Source organism: Tamandua tetradactyla, chromosome 14, assembly GCF_023851605.1.
Source record: "Tamandua tetradactyla isolate mTamTet1 chromosome 14, mTamTet1.pri, whole genome shotgun sequence".
In the NCBI taxonomy this organism is placed as follows: Eukaryota; Metazoa; Chordata; class Mammalia; order Pilosa; family Myrmecophagidae; genus Tamandua; species Tamandua tetradactyla.
In genome coordinates this window covers 59,634,732-59,651,369 of record NC_135340.1, presented here as the reverse complement: position 1 = coordinate 59,651,369, position 16,638 = coordinate 59,634,732, and the positions used below count along the sequence as shown (strand labels likewise).

General features: G+C 38.8%; 1 pseudogene; it reads left to right on the top strand.

The window, feature by feature from the left end:
* The first annotated feature begins 13,635 nt into the window (after window positions 1-13,635).
* On the top strand, window positions 13,636-16,119 carry LOC143655459 (eukaryotic translation initiation factor 4 gamma 2 pseudogene; annotated as a pseudogene).
* Window positions 16,120-16,638: the final 519 nt, after the last annotated feature.

The window sequence follows — 16,638 nt, the reverse complement described above, 5'->3', positions numbered from 1 at the left end:
GAAGGCACATGGCGAACACAGTCAGGGCTTCTCTCTCAGCTCGAAGGGCATATGGCGGACATAGCATCATCTACTAACTTTCTCTCCTGGCTTTCAGTTTCATGAAGCTCCCCGGGAGGAGTTTTCCTTCTTCATCTCCAAAGGTCGCTGGCTGGTGGACTCTCTGCTTCATGGTGCTGTAGCATTCTCTGCTATCTCTCATTCTCCAAAATATTTCCTCTTTTATAGGATTCCAATAAACCAATCAAGACCCACCCAAATGGGTGGAGACATGTCGTCCCCTAATCCAGTTTAAGAACCACTCTTGACTAAATCCCATCATCCAGGGAGATGATCTGATTATAGTTTCAAACATACAGTATTGAATAGAGATTATTCTACCTTTATGAAATGATATTTTGATTAAAACATGGCTTTTGTAGGGGGCATACTTCCTTTCAAACCAGCACAGCAGGGGATCAGAAAATATCTTTGCTGCCCCATTTTGTCTTATGAATTGGAAGCATCTTGTTGGAAAAATCCAAGCTCTGAGAGAGAAAGAGTAGAGATCTTGTGACCTTTTGGCTTAAAAATGGAGAGCTGACTGCACAAAAGAAACTGATCTACTAGGTTCCAAAACAGCAAACTGAAAACAAAGGGAGGAAGGTACACATTCTGAATCCTCTCAGATAGAGAAGTTTCTTTAGAATAATCACATTGTCCTTAGTACTGAATGGTTCATTTGTCTAGTGAAATGAAGGTCACTGCTTCCCCACACACACACACAAAATGTGTGGGAGTGGCCATGAATGCCTAGGCATTTTTCAGAATTTTCTTGGGGTTATTTCTGTGTTGCCCTTCTACTCCCAGACCTCCAAACTCTTCTGACTTCGAGTAAACTCAGTGTGTTTGAGAACCATGATACAGTGCCTGACATGCTCTAGTGCTGGTGGATTGGAATTTTGGCCAAAAACACGCCCAACCAGAATTAATTCATTTTTCCTTTGGTATTTTTCTTCAGGTAATCTGCACTCCTTTTACTAGTTGGCTTCATTCTGCCTTGAATGAGTTAGTTATTTTCCTATCTGTGTTTGCTCTGTTCCCTCATGATTTTACACATTAATGCTATGTCTTAGTCATCTTTCACTTTACCGTCTCCTAATGTGGGCTAGCATTGTTTCTTTCTTTTTTTTTTTTAACATGGGCAGGCACTGGGAATCGAACCCAGGTCCTCTGGCATGGCAGGCGAGCATTCTTGCCTGCTGAGCCACTGTGGCCCGCCCAACTAACATTGTTCTGAACCAGTGGAGACAAAAAGAGATACCAATTTAATGATTCAGCATTCATATTCATTTGTTAAATTCTATCTTCTCAGTATAACTCCACCATCATCTTTGATCTTTCCTCCCCTCTCTTTAGGAGTGTTTGGGCTATGGCAATTCTAAATTTTTCTTATCAGAAGGGTCTGTCACTAATATGGAGTAGGGAGATGGGAAGTTTCTTTTGAAAAGTAAAATGCTCTGTTGGCATATATTGTAAGGCTCTCCTAAACAATAATAGTTTATATATCAGCAGGCACAGTTCTAAGTGCTTTACATGTATTATCTCAGTTAATCCTCATAATAACTGAGGGAGGTTGGAACTGTTATTTCTGTTTTACAGATGAGGAAACTGAGGTAGAGAAAAGTAACTTCCCCAGGGTCACACAGCTGGTAAGTAGCAGAGCCAGGATTTTGAACTAGGCAGTTTGGCTGGCTCCAAAGTTCCCACTCTGAACCACTACACGATACTATACTATAACCAAATTTGGGTTTGCAGACCAAGTCTACTAGTTATTTAATAGCTATGTGACCTTAGGCAAAACTTAAAAAGTTGGAACCTAATTTTCCTCACTTGTAAAATGGGGGTAAAAGTAATACCTACCTTATAGGTTCATTTACTCAAATATTTATTGAGCCCCTACTGTTTGTTATATGCTGGGCATATTGCAATATTGTGATGATTAAATATTTCACATAAAGCACTTGGCATACTTCCAGTACATAGTACATGGTAAATTTTCAGTATTATTTTAATGAATAATAATAATAATAAGCCAATAATTTCTCTGAGAGACATTTGCCACTATTTGGCTAGAAATTATGTTCTATGTCATCATCATATAGCCATTTTCTATTGTTCCCCTAATTATATTTGAAATATTTTTGTGGGACTGATCTATGGGATATTACCTTGCTAGTTTAACAAAACCAGACAAAACAAAAAAACAGTCCAAACACCTCTTAATCTAAACAGAGAAAGTGCTTTTAGTGATGACTTTGAAGCGGATCTGATTTAAAGGCTAGATATGACATGCAAAGTGTGCTCGCTATCAAGGAACATGAAGTATATTTGGTGAATGTAAAGATATACAGGTGATCAAATGTAATGGTTTCATGTAATATATAGTGAGGCCATCTAAGGAAACAAAATGACCCTGTATTACATTTCTGGTTTCATATAAAAGAGCCCAGCTTTTATATGAATAATAAGCCCAGCTTTTTAGAATCCACATAGGAATGGATGGCCTGCTGCACTCTGCTGTTCTGTGCTTTGTTGCTGCTTTGGTGCAACTTTGGCATTCTCCATCTTCTGAGCCCCCCCACATTCTCTGAGAGTCAGAACCTGTTTGCTAAGTTACATAAAAGACACTACATCCCTGGACTGTTGACAATCAAATGAGATTAAATCACTTTGAAATTGTGTGTGTGTGTGTGTGTGTGTATATATATATACAGTGATGGGTTCTATACAAGAGTGTTGCATTCCCTGCAGAAAGTGCTCAGTGTAGGACCTGTGGTAGTTAGATTCAGTTGTCAACTTGGCCAGGTGTTCTGTTGCTGTGGACATGAGCCAATGGTACATGAACCTCATCTATTGTTCATATATCTGCAGTTGGCTAGGAGGCATGCCTGCTGCAAAGAATGATGTTTGATTTAATTGGCTGGTACTTAAATGAGAGAGCACAACGTAGCACAGCCCAAGCAGCTCAGCATACCTCATCTCAGCACTCGCAGCTCAGCCCAGGCCTTTGGAGATGCAGAAAGAAATCACCCCAGGGAAAGTTGTTGGAATCCAGAGGCCTGGAGAGAAGGCCAGCAGAGGACACCCTGTGGCTTCCTGTAAGAAAGAACCTCAGTTGAAAGTTAGCTGCCTTTCCTCGTAAGAACTAGTGAAATAAATCCCCTTTTATTAAAAGCCAGTCCATCTCTGGTGTGTTGCATTCTGGCAGCTAGAAAACTAGAACAGATTTTGGTACTGGAGAGTGGGGTGCTACTGCAGTTTGCAAATACCAGATATGTTGGGAGGGTTTTTTTGGATGGCTAAGGGGAAGATTTTGGAGGAACTGTGATGAGAATGATGGAGAAGTCCTGGGGTGCTTGAAGAGACTGTTGTGTAAACAGAACCACTGCCAATCTGGGCAAAGGGGGACACAAAGGAACAAACTGGAGTTTGCAGAGTGAGAATCATGGAAGTTCGGGTCTGAAGCCAAGAAACCTCTGCCAGGAGAGTAGACCCACCCATATACATGGAGAGGGTGAGTTTGCCCTGTGGGCAGAGGATGAGCCTCCCATCTCGTTGCAGTGGAAAAGTTGTGCCACCTCAGGCCTTTGAGAAGGTACAGCACACTCCTTGTGGACTGGAGAGAGCCTGGCTGCCACCACATGGAGGGGTTGAGCATGTGCCCGGAAATGGAGAGCCCAGGTGTGGCCCTGATGCCTGGAGAGAGTGGAGCCGAGAAAAAGGTGGTCTCCTCAATGTCCCCTGAGGTTGATTTGGAAAGAGGCAGGCCACTGCGTAGGCCGTTAGAAAGGGTGGGACTGCCACTTTCTAAAGCTGAAGGATAAATGATTTTCAGACTTTGAAATCCAATGGTGTTTGCCCTGCAGGTTTTCCTTCCAGTTTCTCCCTATGGATCCTGTGACTGTCCCTCCTTTGCATACTGGCACCAGACAACTTGTTTTGAGATTCACAGGTTCACAGTCAGAAGAGAATTTTCTGCACCTTAATATTTAAGGTGATGTGTATAGTTGCCAATTTGACAAGGGATAGACATGTGGTAGTTAGATTCAGTTGTCAACTTGGCCAGGTGAAGGCACCTAGTTCTGTTGCTGTGGATGTGAGCCAGTGGTACGTGAACCTCATCTATTGTTCATACATCTGCAGTTGGCTAGGAGGCATGCCTGCTGCAATGAATGATGTTTGATTTAATTGGCTGGTGCTTAAATAAGAGAGCGCAACATAGCATAGCCCAAGCAGCTCAGCATACCTCATCTCAGCACTCGCAGCTCAGCCCAGGCCTTTGGAGATGCAGATAGAAATCACCCTGGGGAAAGTTGTTGGAACCCAGAGGCCTGGAGAGAAGGCCAGCAGAGATCACCCTGTGCCTCCCTGTAAGAAAGAACCTCAGTTGAAAATTAGCTGCCTTTTCTCTGAAGAACTAACGAAATAAATCCCTTTTATTAAAAGCCAGTCCATCTCTGGTATGTTGCATTCTGGCAGCTAGCAAACTAGAACAGAACCAGATGTAGAAAGTATTTTCTTCCCCATTTCTGAACTTGTATTCAGGATCTTTTCTATCTTAATCTGACTGTGCTAGTTTGAAACTGGCAAAGCCATGTTTTAATCGTTACCAAATTTGACCCCAGGGAAGCTATTTCTTTTAATCCTGATTCAATACTGTGGGGTGGAACCTCTTGATGAGATTATCTCCAAGGAGATGTGACATGCCCAATTTGGGTGTAACCTTTTAATTAGATAGAGATATGACTCCACCCATTCAAGGTGGGTCTTGATTCCTTTACTGGAGTCCATTGAAAGGGGGAACATTTTGAAGAAATGACAGAGATTCGAGTCAATGCAGATGCTTGGAGAACAGTTGCCTCAGAGCTGACAGAGCCAATATGAGACCCAGATGTTTAGAGATACAGAGACCAGCAGACATCGCCATGTGCCTTCCAATGAGATGCTAAGCAAGCCAGAACCCAGAGTTGTGTTCCAGAGAAACTAAGTGAAGGCCCATAGATGCCAAGTGAAGAATCCCCACAGGAAACAGGCTGTAAGCAACAGAGCCCAGGAGCAAGGGACCAGCAGATGCCAGCCACATGCCTTCCCAGATGACAGAGGTGTTCCAGACAGCATCAGCCTTTCTTGAGTGAAGGTAACCTCTTGTTGGTGCCTTAGTTTGGACATTTTCTAAGCACTAGAACTGTAAACTTGTGACTTATTAAATTCCCTTTTTAAAAGCCATTCCATTTCTGATACACTGCTTTCTAGCAGCTTTAGCAAACTAATACAATGACTAAGCTCCCTTCCTGTTCTGACTAGTTCCTCTTCTCCCCAAGGTCAATTCCTAATGATAATAGTAACTAACATGTAATGAGTAGTGTTTTAGGTGCTTTGCATATATTGATTCATTTCATCATCACAACAGGGCTATAAATTACGTACTGTTATATCTATTATGTTTGAGAAAATCGAGGTAGAAGGGGATTAAATAACTCACACAGGGCCATATGGCTAGTGAGTTGTAGAGCTAAACTTCAAGCATAGGCAGTATAGTGCCAAAGTCCGTGCTCTGTACTGCTGTGCTGTGCAGAGTCTCACCCTACCACAATGCCTGCTGCCGTTGAGGGGACACATTTGCCAAGCTAAAACTCCAAGCAGCAGCCAGCATTTTTCCTCTTTACCTTTTATTATTCAGTCAATGAAACCAGAGTCATTTTTAGACTAAAATCAACTTTAATATGTTTGCTACCCAGTTATGAAAATGTAGATTCTTACCAACTGCTGACATTTCATGCTATGAATTCAGCAATAACTCTGCATATTAACTGAACCATGAGTGATCTTACAGCCACAAACATATCTGTCTCAAAGAATGAGGTTAAAACCTCAGCTATATTTCCTGTGATGATTCTTGTGATAGCATCAAAGCCAGTACTTCCTTGAAGGTTATGCACAAAGTTGACAGAATCAGCTTTATTAATGGCATTGTAAAAAGGCATGAGCACTGTTTTGAAATGTACACAGAATACCTTTCTAGGTATGAGAATGGAGTGATGAAAAATCAGGACTTGAGGAAACCTCAAGATTGCCTCATTTGTACACTGAAGTCTAGAGAGGTTAAGTGATTTGTCCAAGGATATACAAATAGTTAATGATTGAGCAGGAGCTAGATTTTAGATCTCCAGACCAGCATGTATAGTGATTATTGCATTTCTGACTGGGACTACTGAAGATAAGCAACTGTCATGTATAAGAGCTGACAGGAAAGACTTCTTTTAGTTGAGAAACACTATTGTTACCCTAATAAAAGCATTATATTTCACTCAGGAATTATATACTACATCTTATATTTGAATAAGTAGATGCTTTATGTCATATTAGCTTAATTTGAACTTAGCTAAGGGTTTGACTGTTCTGTCTTAGATCCTTCTGCTTGTGAGAAAATAGCAGCAGAAGCAATCTTATAAAATTTACATTGACGCTGTCCTAAAATCCTCAAGTGTGATTTTCTAATAAGAACACTTAAATTCTAAAAGTGGACCTTCTCTCCGCAAAATTGATGTTTATATAAAACCAGCTTAATGTCTTTTTGATGTGGTCTTCACCATCAAAGGAACCACAGACTTAAGGTTCTCTATGGTTCTCAAAAGTTCTCTTAAGGAAAAGAATATGTCTTACTGCCTGTGATTTCTATTAAAGGAATGAGATCCTTGTTTTTGTCACCTAGCTTCTTCTTTTTCTAAGCTTTGACCAGATTTAATGAATGATCCAAGTCTGTTCAAAGCACTTTGCCATGTGAGGGAAAAGATCTATCTGCACTGCTATAGGAACTCACTGGTCTTAGAGAGCCCTGTCAGCAGCCAGACTTTATGATGTTTGGCATGAGGGGTTCTTTGGGTCTTTACTACTCAAAGTGTGATCTGTGGACTAACAACATTAGTATCCCCTGATAGGCTGTTAAAAAAGGCCAAATCTCAGACCTGAATCAAAATCTACCTTTTATCACCCTCCCCGCTACACACACAACCCCGCATGTGATTTGTATATGCTTCCCTGGAAGCTTTTGTGTGAATAACTTGCTTCTTTCTCCTCTACAAGTAAGGCTGAGACCACTGTATACCCCACGTGTGCTGGTTTGAAAAGATTTATGTACCCCAGAAAAGTCATGTTTTAATCCTAATCAGTCTTGTGGGAGCAACAATTTCTTTTAATCCCTATTCAGTACAATAGCTTGGAAACTTGATTAGGTTATCTCGATGGAGATGTGTCTCTGCTCATTCTACATGGGCTTCGATTAGTTTACTCAAATCCTTTAAAAGAAGAAGCATTTTGGAGAAAGCTTCAGAATGCCACAGAACCACAAAGCAGAGAGTCTACCAGCCATTGACCTTTGGAGATGAAGAACCCCTCCCAGGGAGCTTCATAAAGCAAGAAGCCTGGAGAGAAAGTCAGCAAATGCTGCCATGTTTGCTATGTGCCCTTCCAGCTGAGACAGAAATGCTGAACGTCATCAGTCTTCTTGAACCAAGGTATCTTTTAACTGGATGCCTTACACTGGACATTTCTATAGACTTGTTTTCATTGGGACATTTTCTTGGCCTTAGAACTGTAAACTAGCAACTTATTAAATTCCTGTTTTTAAAAGCTGTTCCATTTCTGTTGTATTGCATTCCAGCAGCTAGCATACTAGAACACCATTGAGGGACACAGTTTCATGAATTTTATTTGATAGATTTTAAGCCACAAAAACTGGAATTGCAAGAACTCTTAGGAATCATCTAGCTCAACTATCATTACTGCTGTCAGTTTTAGCATAATGATCAATTTTCATTAGAGGTTAAATTGTGTTGAGGAAATTCTGTTTAAGAAGGTAAAAGCCTATGATATGTCTTAGAAAAGCAGCCATAAGAATGGGTGAAATCTACATATTAAAAAAAAGGCTTTTGGATGGGCCATGGTGGCTCAGCAGGCAGAGTTCTTACCTGCCATGTCGGAGACCTGGGTTTGTTTCCCAGTGCCTGCCCATGCAAAAAAAAAGCTTTTGCTGATTAAAGGAAAATAGGCTCCATTTATCTGGAAAGTTCATTGGTACAAAATGTCTCAGCCACAGTGGTATCCTCCATCAAAAGAGGTATTTATCTTTTAAACTCTTATTCCAATACCATATGCTTATTAAATATCTGCCAACAGTTACTGTATTGTCTTACACAACTATAATTTTAATTTAACTTCTAACAAATTCAAGAAATTATCCTTATATATCAAACTAAAATTTCCATAAATAAAAAGGGGTGAAGAGATAAATCTCCCTTACAGAAGAATTTCAAATAATAAATGTAGATAAACATGCCCTCCCTTCCAGGCTGGTCTTAGTGGCTCATTTCCAAAGAATAGAGTGCAGAAAGAAAAACAATGCTTACTTCACAGTGGGGAAACCTGTTAAACCAAATGATCAGGGTTAATGTCACCAGTGATGTCATGTAGGAATCATATACTGATTCCTAAGATGTGATGAGAAGAGTACTTCATCTCTGGTATTCTTTCCCAAAACCCATAACTTCAGTCTAATCTTGAGAAAAACAAAAGACAAACCCAATCTGAGGGACATTTTACAAAATACATGACCAGTATTTAAACCTTTCAAGGATACGAGAAACAAAAGATAAGGAAACTGTTACAGACCAGAGAAAACATGATAACTAAATGTTATGTGGTATCCAGAACTGAATCCTAGAACAGAAAAAGAACTCTTGTAGGAAAACTGGTAGAATCTGAATAAAGTCTGAAATTTAGTTAGTAGTAAGATGCTTGTGTTGTATCCTTAGTTTTGACAAATGTACCATAGTACTATAAGATGATAACATTAGTGGAAATTGAAACTGGGTGAGAAGTATACAGGAACTCTTCTCTACTATCTTTGTAACTTTTCCATAAATCAAAAAACTGCAATAGAAAATAAAAATAAAATTTCTCAAAAACTGGGCCACAGTGACTCAGCAGGCAGAGTTCTTGCCTGCCATGCCACAGGTCCTGGGTTCGATTCCCGGTGTCTGCCCATGTTAAAAAAAAAAATTTTCTCAAAAACTCATGAAAATAGTTTTAATAGTTTTAACATATTAAAGATTTCTCTTGACTGTTAGGCTTCCACAAGTGTAGAAGGCAGACCATCTATCTATAGTGTCCACACATAAAACCTTCCTTGACATTAGAAACTAAAACAATCAAATATCTAGGAATAAATTTAACTAAGGATGTAAAGGACCTATAGTCAGAAAACTACACAACATTACTAAAAGAAATCAAAGAAGACCTAAATAAATGGAAGGGCATTCTGTGTTCATGGATTTAAAAAGCTAGATGTCATTAAAATATCAGTTCTACCCAAATTGACTTATAGGTCAATGCTATCCCAATCAAATTTCCAACAGCCTACTTTGCAGAAATGGAAAAATAATCATCAAATTTATCTGGAAGGGTAAGGTGCTCCAAATAGCCACAAACATCTTGAAAAAGAAGAACAAAGTTAGAGGACTCATACTTCCTGACTTTAAAGCATATTACAAAGCTACAGTGGTCAAAACAGCATGGTACTGGCATGAAGAGACATATATTGATCAATGGTATCGAATTGAGAGTTCAGAAATAGATCCTCACATCTATGATCATTTTTGACAAGGCTACCAAGTTCACTCAACTGGGACAGTTTCTTCAATAAATGGTGCTGGGAGAACTGGCTATCCAAGTCTAAAAGAATGAAAGAGTACTGTATCTCACACTTTATACAAAAATTAACTCAAAATGGGTCAAAGATCTAAATATAAGAAACAGGACCCTAAAATTCCTAGAAGAATGTAGGGAAGCATCTTCAAGATCAGGTGGCAGGAGGTGGTTTCTTAGACCTTACACCCAAAGCACAAATGAAAGAAAAAATAGATAAGTGTGACCTCATCAAAATTGAATAGTTCTTTGTTTCAAAGGACTTTGTTAATAAGGTGAAAAGTCAGCCTACTCAATGGAAGTAAATATTGTATCTAGTAAGGGTTTAATACCCAAAATATATAAAGAAATCCTACAACTCAGCAATAAAAAGACAGAATCCCAATTTTTAAAAATGGGCAAAAGTCATAAATAGACATTTTTGCAAAGAGGACATGCAGATGGCTAGTAAGCACATGAAAAGATGCTTAACTTCAGTAGCTATTAGGGAAATACAAATCAAAACCACAATGCGATACTGTTTCACCCTACTAAAATGGCTATGCTACCATTTTAAAAAAATGGAAAATTACAGGTGTTGGAGAAGATGTGGAGAAATAGGAACACTTATTCATTGTCAATGGGTATCTAAAATGGTGCAGCTGCCATGGGAGACAGTTTGGCGGTACCTCAGGAAGCTAAGTATAGAACTGCCACATGACCCAACAATCCTACTACTAGGTATATAATCAGAAGAGCTAAAAGCAGGAACACCAACAAACATTTGCACACTGATGTTCAGAGCGGCATTATTCATAATTGCTAAAAGATAGAAGCAACCCAAGTGTCAATGGGTGATGAATGGATAAACAAAATGTGGTATGTACATACAATGGAATATTATTCAGCTGAAAAGAGAATGAAGTCCTGATGCATGTGACAATATGGATGAACCTTGAGGCCATGTTGAATGAAATGAGCCAGACAAATATGGTATGATCTCATTAATATGAAATAAATATAAAGAGCAAACTCCTGGAGTTAATATCTAGGATATAGGTTACCAAATTATAGAATGAGGCTAGAGAATGGGGGAACTGATGCTTAATTTGTACAGAAATTTTGGGGAATAATGAAAATGTGCAGAATGTTCAAAATAAAGTTGGCTGTAAATGTTTGGAAATGGGTAGTGATGTTAGCACATTATCACATGTGTACATAACAGCCCTGACCTGGGTATGTGATTGTGGTTGAAAGGGGAGGTTTAGGGTCTTGTATATCACTGGAAGGAAAGACAGAAGATGAAACAAGGGACCATATACCATACTTAACTCTGTTGTAGATGATGAAAGTGGTCAGTTGTACAAATATAAGAATGTTCTTGCATGAATTAAAACAAAGGTGTGTCACAATTACAGTGCATTAAAAATAGGATGGTATGGAGGAAAAATAGCTTAATGTTCTTCTATCAAGTGTAGCAAAGGTCTACAACAAAGCTACATGTTGTTAATAGGGGAGTATAAGGGGGCTGAGGAGGGTGTTTCTTTCTGGAGCTATGACAATGTTCTAAAATTACTTGTGGCAATGAAAGCATAGCTCTGTAATTATACAGTGAGTCACTAACTGTGCACTTTGGATGGATGGTATGGTGTGAATAAAACTTTACATTTTTTTTAAAAGTAAATAATGAAATACCAAAAATACAACAACAAAAAAAGTAGGTTATTCTTGGTCATAAGAGATATAACAACCAAATGCAATGTGTGAATCCTGATAGTTTGTTTTCCAAAGTCTACAAAAGACAGTGAGAAGGGAGAACAACAGCTGGAGAAAACTGAATATGGACTGGATACAAAAAAATACTAAAGAATTACTGTCAGTTTTCTTAGGTGTGATAATATTCTGCATAGGACAAAATCTTATTCTTAGAAATGCATCTTGAAGTATTTAAGAGTAAAAATATATCTGCAGCGTACCTTCAAATGATTCAGGAAGAAATGTACACACACAGATACCATGGGAGAGAAAAGCATATAGGGCAAATTATTAGCAATTGCTGGATCTAGATATTTTTCATCTTTTCCTGGATGTTTGAGATTTTTCATTATAAAAAAAATTGAGGTTTAGAGATCTAGAGAGTAACAAAAATGGAGAGTGGGGGTGGGTATCAGGCTGGCCTCAGTCCTCTGCATTCAACCTTCAGTTCCAGAAGAAAATGAAGCAGTGTCTGTAAGTTTTGAGGGGGAAGAAAAGTATAACATCAGAATTAATACAGCTAAACTGATTTCATATATAAACACAATAGGCAGACCTCAAACACTGAAGAACATAAAATCAATTTATAGTACTTGTGACAGTTACAATGAAGTTTAACTGCAAATGACTTAAAATACCTTAAATAATCAAGGTTTCACAGAAGATAGAAATTTTGCTCTCACGTAAAACGTCTGGATATAAGCAGTTCAGGCCTTGTAAAGCAGCTTTAAGAAATTGTCAGGTACCCGGTATTCTATCTTGTTACTATAGTACATTCACCATACATCTGCCACTTCATGGTCTAAGATAACAGCTCAAACTTCAGTGATTGCAGGGAGAAGAAGACGGGCATACCTCCTCACTTTAAAAATATTTTCTGTGAATTTTATACAATTTTGCTTACATCATTTGGCCAGAACCTAGGTACTGATGCATCTAGCTGCAAGGGAAACTCGGGTTGCATACTATATTCCAGGGGTGTACATTTAAAATCAAGAGTTTCTTTACGAAGAAAGGAAAAGTAATGGTGTTGGCCAGAAGTTTCTGCTGTAACACTCATGAACTCTTTTTGAAAAAACTACTAACGATAATTCAGTCACCCAAGAAGTAAAGCAAATGAATCAAATGAAGAAGTCACGGTAAAGAGATGGAAGATGAGCACTGAATCAATTTAATGTGGAAGCAGATTATCTCCAGTTACTTGATTCTTAAGTTTCATTTCAGTTTTTTTTTTAAATCAAGTAAAATTAGTTGAGACTTCCTATTTTTTAAAAAAAAAATGAGTATATCTCACTCTCATAAAACTATTTCTATTCACTCAATCTTTCTATCTATGCATCCAACTATATCTATGCATAGAGATACTGTAGAGTAGTTCACCAAAAGCCAACCTCATTGTCTTTGAAGCAGTGAGATTTGTTGCTTTCTCCTTTGTATTTTTTTTAAATTTAAGATCAAGAGTATGGCCTATTGATTTGGGTGTCTCTAAAGTTTGACACAATCTCAGGGGACTTGCTGATGGTAAAGTTTAATAGTTCCATATTTTTTCTCCCATCCCTCAAGGGACTTTGACAATTTTTTATTATCTGCTTAATATATTCTAGGACATATCCAGGCATTACATTAGGCTAAACAGGATTAAAGGAACTCTTTCTTATAAAACAGCCTTTTGAAATCCAGAAATAATAATTACCACTCCAGACTCAATGTGTCTGCTATAAAAGCTTACAATGTAGGTCCCTGTTATCTAATAGGCATTTTTTGAAGGAGACCATATTATTGTTGTTCTTATGTTTCTGGCTTATATTACCTCACCGAATGTCCCACACATTCATTCACATTGTTGTTTGCCTCACAACTTTGTTCCTTTTTTGTAGCAGCACAACATTAGTTTATAAGTATCCATCTTCCTTCACCAATCCTTTGTATTTTTTCTGATAGTTCAAAAATGTTTTAGAATGAGCATGTACCATTTGTATTAAAACAGTAACTCATTGCTCTAAATATCTATTGGAGCAGTGAGTTGGAGCACTATGGAGGTGTTGGTGGGTACTGGGTGGAGAAACTCCTCTGACCTGAGAGTTTCAAGTGGTCCCTGACTCTGTCCTCTCCCTTTCCTCCCCACTTTTTTTTTTCTATTACCCTTCCTTGTCCCTGATGACGCATTGTGAGGAGGCAGGCTGTGGTGGCAGCTGCTGAGTTCTCAGTGAAGGTTTCAAATTTCTCCCCCAACCCATTCATAATATTATTATTTTGAAGATTCTTGGTTGGTAAGCCACCAAAGTGGAGAGTGTGATTGTAGAAGGGGGTACTTATTTGAGCGCTTTGAACAGGGGAGAAAGTAGAGGTGCACCTAAGCACTATCCCAAGACTGCTGGCAACAGCGAATTCCTGGGAAAAACCCCAGGGTAAAACGCTCAGAAATGGATTCCTGCACAAAGCCCTAGACGAGATGGCAACATAGCAAACAACTCCACAAACGAAAAGGAACAACATGGAATCTTCAGAAAAGTTACAGGCATACTAAATAAACTTATTCCTAAAACGTTTGACAAGCTATCCCTTGAGCTCCTTAGTGTGGGTGTACAGTCTAAATTCATCCTTAAAAGGGTCAGACTGCTGATTGTGGACATAGCCCTAGAAGAACCAAATTGTGATCACTGTATGTTCAGCTGTCTGTGATTGGCAGAAGATGCACCAAACTGTGATGGATCAGCAGCAGAGGGTCAACCAGGACAGAAGCAAAGTACAACATTCAGATGCCTCCTAATTTCCAAATTACAAAATGAATCTGAAAACTGAACCAGAAATGATGATGTCTGTGATAACTGTGAAAATCCCCTTCTCCCAGAGAGGAGGAACAGAAGGCCATTGCTAAAATCAAGATGTTGGAGAAATCAAATTCACTGGCGAACTTGGTAAACTTGATCTTATTGATGAGTCTATTCTTCACAAATGCATCAAAACACTTGGAAAAGAAGAGATTCCAGCTTAAAGATAAGGGAGAAGATTTGGAGTGCCTCTGTCAAATAATGAGGACTATGGGACCTAGATTAGATCATGAAGCTAAGTCTTTAATGGGTCAAAACTTTGCCCTAATGTGCTCCTTGATGTTAAGTAAAGAATTGCCAGTGAGGATTCGGTTCCTGCTGCAGGATTTAGTAGAGTTGCAAAAACACCATTTGGCTCCTCGCAAGGCTTTTCTTGACAATGGACCAAAAACGATCAATCAAATCTGTCAAGATGTAGTAAATGATTTAGGAGTGTTTATTCCTGCTCCCATGACTCAAGGGATGAGAAGTGACTTCTTTTCTGGAGGGACTGTTCATGCCACTCAGGATAAATATGGATAGGGACCCACTTGGAGGACTTGCTGATATGTTTGGACACATGCCAGGAAGCAGAATTGGTACTGGGTCAGGAGTTATCCAGGATAGATTTCATCATTCAAGTAAACTCTTCCATAGCCATGGGGAACACACTATGCCTCCCATACAGTGCAGTTTGGGGAGATAGGAGGCAAGTTTATGAAAAGCCAGGCGCTAAACAAACTCTACCATAACCAGAGTCAGGAATTCATATTCCAGTTGCAAGGACAGTCAAAGAATATGCCACCTCGGTTTCCTGAGAAAGGATGGCTTAATGCAAATGAGATTATCCTGAGGTCTGCTCAATCTTTCCTAATAAATAAAAATCAATTGCCAAAGCTTCAGCTCCAGGCAACCATGATTCCTCCTCATGCACAACCACCACACACTCAAACATCCCCTCTGGCACAGACACCTCAGCTTGGTCTCAAAACGAATCCACTTCTTGTCAAGGAAAAGCCTGCCAAGACCAGCTAAAAATCATGACCATCAAAGGAAGAACTACTTAAATTAACTGAAATTGTCATTACTGAGTAAATGAGGTGGTCAATGGAGTAAAAGAAATGAGGGCTGCTAAACACTTTCTTCCTGAGATATTGAGCAAAATAGTCATCCTATCACTAGATAGAAGTGAAGATAAAGAAAAAACAGTTTCTTCGATCAGTTTACTCAAACATCAAACGTGAGTAAACTGGCAATAACTTCATGCAGGGTTTCCTGAATGTATTGGACCAGTGTCACAAAATGGAGGTTGACATCCTCTTGGTGAAATCATATTTAGCAGTTTGTAGCAGTCACTGTTTCAGAGCTGATGAGCATTTCAGAACCAGCTCAACCTGGCACCCATTTCCTTTCTTCTTACTTTGCCTTCAGCAGTTAGCTAAGTTAGACAATCAGGAATGGTTTACAGAACTTCTTCAACAAAGCAAGTTCAATTTGCAGAAAATGCTCCTGGAAATTGATCAGAATAAGGACCACATATTGGAAATTTTGGAAAGGGGCTGAGCTTATTCTCACTTTTAAAACTAGAGAAGGAACTGCTCAAGCAAATAAAGTTGGATCCGTCTCCTCAAACCATAAATACGTGGATTAAAGATGACATCTCTCCTAAACTTTATGCAGATAAAGGATTTGTGAACGTTTGATGTCTAGTGTCTTACAGTATATTTCTAGTGAAGTAAGCACACCCAGTAATGAAATAGATTCTTCCTCTCCTCCTTCCAAAGAAAAGTTAAAACAGGAAAAACAACTGCTTCTTTATGGAAAAATTTGAACCCTCACATATTGCTAGTGGGAATGTAAAATAGTGCAACTGCTCTGAAAACTATCTTGCAGTTCCTCAAAAAGTTAAACGTGGAGTTTACCATATGACCTAGCAATTCCACTTCTAGGTATATACCCAACAAAAATAACATGTATCCATGCAAACTTGTGTGATTTCATTTCCAAATGGAATTTCCAGAATAGGCAACTCTATAGAGTCCGAAAGATTATTGGTTACCTAGGGCTAGAGGCAGTTAAGTGGGGGGATGGTTGGATTTTAGGAGAGTGATAAAAATGTTCTAAGATTAAATTGTATGCCAGTTGCATAACTCTGTGAATATACCAAAAACCACTGAATCGAACACTTTAAATGGGTAAATTGTATGGTATTAAATTATATCTCAAAGTTTTAAAATAAAAATAAAAGCAATGTTTTGCACATAAAAGAAAAAAAAACCCTCCTTGATTTGCACGCCAGTGTTCATAGTGATATTTGCAATTGCCAAAAAATGGAAGCAACCCAAATGTC